Below are 3383 nucleotides of genomic sequence, written 5' to 3' on the forward strand. Positions count from 1 at the left end.
CTTGTTTTTTGGGTTTATCTGCTTGGGATATCTTTTTCCATCCTTTTACCCTGAGGTAATGTCTATCCTTGATCTTAGGGGCTACTTTGTGGATGCAGCAGGTGGATGGATTCCGTTTTAGCAACCATTCTGTTAGTCTGTGTCTTTTTATTAGGGAATTGAGACCGCTGATGTTGAGAGATATCAATGAGCAGCTATTTTTTTGTTGTTGTTTTTGTGGCGGTGGTAGTGGTGGTAGTGGTGTGTGTGTTTCCCCTCTTTTGACTTGCTAGCCTGGGATTAATTTTCGCTACTTTGTTAATTAAAACGGAAATTAAATGCAACCTTATAGCGCCCCTATGTTTCCTGTCGCTGATGAAACGTAGCTGACCCAATATGCTTGCTATCTCTTTGTCTCCCATTTCATCAATTAATTTGCCTCTATTCTCTTATCTGTCTTCATGGTGCTTAGTGTCACTGGAAACAGAAATTTTCATTTGCTCGCTTCTTTGCATTCTGCTTCTGTCCATAAAATATGAGGATAAAGACAGGAAAGCCTCGTCTGTTTTATCCATCATAATATCCCAATCCCCAGAACAGGATACACTCAAAACGGGGATTCATTCTGTTGACTAAATAAAAGAATGCATCTATACCCACAGCCTACAGTCAATTGGTTCTTTCCTGTTTAGTCTGCAGTACAGTTTAGCTTTTCCTGTTAGTTCCAGGCATTTGCAGAATTAGGTCTTGTGCATAGACTTAACAACAACAGTTGATTGCCGACATCAATGTTACTATAGAAGCTTAAGCAATGTGTGTGTGTGTGTGTGTGTGTGTGTTGTGTGATGTTTTTGCTTTTTGATTCTTTGGACTTTTTGACCTTTTGAGAGGGGCCTGCTACCCAGCTCCAAAATAAATCATTCACCGGGAGGCTTATTCTTATGTATAAATGCCTGGCCTTACCTTGGCTTGTTTCTTGCCAGCTTTTCTTAACTTCAGTGATCCTGACTACCTTTTGCCTCAGGGATTTTTCCTTTTCTTACTTCTGTATATCTTTCACTCTTACTTCATGGCTGGATGGGTAACTGGGTGGCTGGCCCCTGAAGACCTCCTCCCCCTGTTATCATGTTGCTGTTTATCTTCCTCGCTTCCCCTTCTGTTCATACTCTGTCTGCCATCCCCACCTAGCCTTGCTATTAGACATTTAGCTCTGTATTCGGACCATCAGGTGTTTTAGACAGGCAAAGAATCACAGCTTCACAGAGTTAAACAAATGCAGCATAAAGTCCCACATCTTAAGATAATATTCCCCAATATTTCCCCATTTTCTATTTCTAAACAAAAGGGAAAAGTTTTAACTTTAACATAGTAAGACTGTATACAGTAAGAACAATTGTCAAATAAAGATTGCATTCACAGTGTACTGAATTCCAATTCATTCGTGTCTGGTAAATTTAAAGAAAACACTTCAAAAATCTATCTTAGTAAATCCAAAATTTTATACCTAACTTATTATCATATCTAAGAAAAACTGCAACCGTAACTATCTACTCTTCAACTCCATCAGAGACACCAGAAGGATATAATATTATTTAAATAAACAAAAAGTGCATTGCAAAGTACTTCCAAAAACTCTAGAAATGACAGAGACAGCTGACTGCCTGTGTGTGTGTGCATGCGTGTGTGCATATGTGCTAGTGTGTGCATGCGCATGGAGGTGAGAGGACAATCTCAGGTGTTGTATCTCATCCTCTGACTTGTTTGAGACAGGGTCTCTTGTCCACTACTGTGTATGCCATGGTAGCTGGTTCATGAGCTTCCAATGATTCTTCGCCTACATCTCACCAGAGCAGTGTTGAGGGTGACAGATGCACAACACGTCTAACTTTCCCATCTGAATGCAGATCTTCATGCACGCACCACAATGTCCACAGTTCCTCTATCCACTTAATAACTCCCTATTCATTTGCTCATTATCATAGCTTGGTGGTCAATGCTTATACTTGATATATAATGAGCAACATTATATATAATACTTATATGTATATAATAATATTATATGTAATACTTGATATATAACGAACAACATTTTCTGAATTAGTTTGACATAAGAGAGGTTTGAAACTTAGTTGTGCTAAGTTTCAAATGATCCCGAAGCCACTAATTTCCATGTAATATCATACGGTTCATACTGTTTACTTTAAAGAAGCAAACAAAAGTGTCAACCCAAGTCTGTTTTGTCTCTTATGTGTTGTTTTTGAGTGTTTTCATAGCCAGTTTGGAATAGGCCTCACTGGAATTGGTGCTTCCAGGCTCTAGCAGTAACTAACGAAATAAAAAAAAACATTAAGTTCCTTATCACTGGCATTTCAGTTTTTGATATTGACATTGTGCCTCACCAGGTCCCAGCATCCTATCTGGCGCTAAGGCAGCAGAACGGAGCTGTGCACAGTTTAATTGCGGAGTCCCTGTTTTGTCATGGTGGATGAGGACTCATACAACTCTTGTTGATTGTGTGGCTTGGCAGGTCCTCTGCTCGGAGTGACTGACCACAAGAATGGTTGAGACATCCATGAATAAACTCTTCCAGGTCCATGCCTGCAATGACTGCGAGATTCCGCGGCTTCCCCACGGTCATGGTTGTGAGTCATCGTGGCTTCGTGCCTAAGCCATTTGGCTCGCTTGGAACAGCCTCACCTGTGTTTGGGAGCGAAGCTCAGGGAATTGAGTTCTGGGCACATGGCGATGGCAGTTTCAGGCAGTTTTCCAGCTGTCTGGGGGGAAACAATCGAACTTTTGCATTACCGGTGCCAGCAGTGTGGTTGGGAACACAGATTGAGATGCAGAGCTAGGCTAGGGACTGCTGTTGTCTACTGATGGTTGCCTCGCACAGGATTTATATAAATTTTCCATTGCAACTATGTATACTTTATTGCTAGTAGGCCGCTTACAACAAGAATGAATAATGGAGAACTCATTGCATTTAATTAAAAAATACATATTAAATACCTATTGGGTGTTTGGTTCTACAGGCTAGGCAGGCTCTGAGAGATATGAAGGAAAGCAAGAAATAATTATTATCTTCAAAGAACTTAACATTAATGTTAGTTATAAACTTATACTTTTTATAAGTAACATGCAATTTTTTTCCCTCCAGTTTTGCTATGTACCTACCCTGGGATGGCCTCAAATATATAATCCTCCTAAACTCAGTTTGGGAGTGCTAGGATTATAGGCATGTGTTACCATGTCTAGTTTAAATAGGGTATATTTTGACACAAGACATTTCTGTTTTTCTTCTTTTTCTTCTTCTTCTTCTTCTTCTTCTTCTTCTTCTTCTTCTTCTTCTTCTTCTTCTTCTTCTTCTTCTTCTTCTTCTTCTTCTTCTTCTTCTTCTTCTTCTT

Source organism: Alexandromys fortis, unplaced genomic scaffold (genome assembly GCF_014885135.2).
Source record: "Alexandromys fortis isolate MF-2015 unplaced genomic scaffold, M_Fortis_MF-2015_v1.1 scaffold_24, whole genome shotgun sequence".
NCBI classification, from domain to species: Eukaryota; Metazoa; Chordata; class Mammalia; order Rodentia; family Cricetidae; genus Alexandromys; species Alexandromys fortis.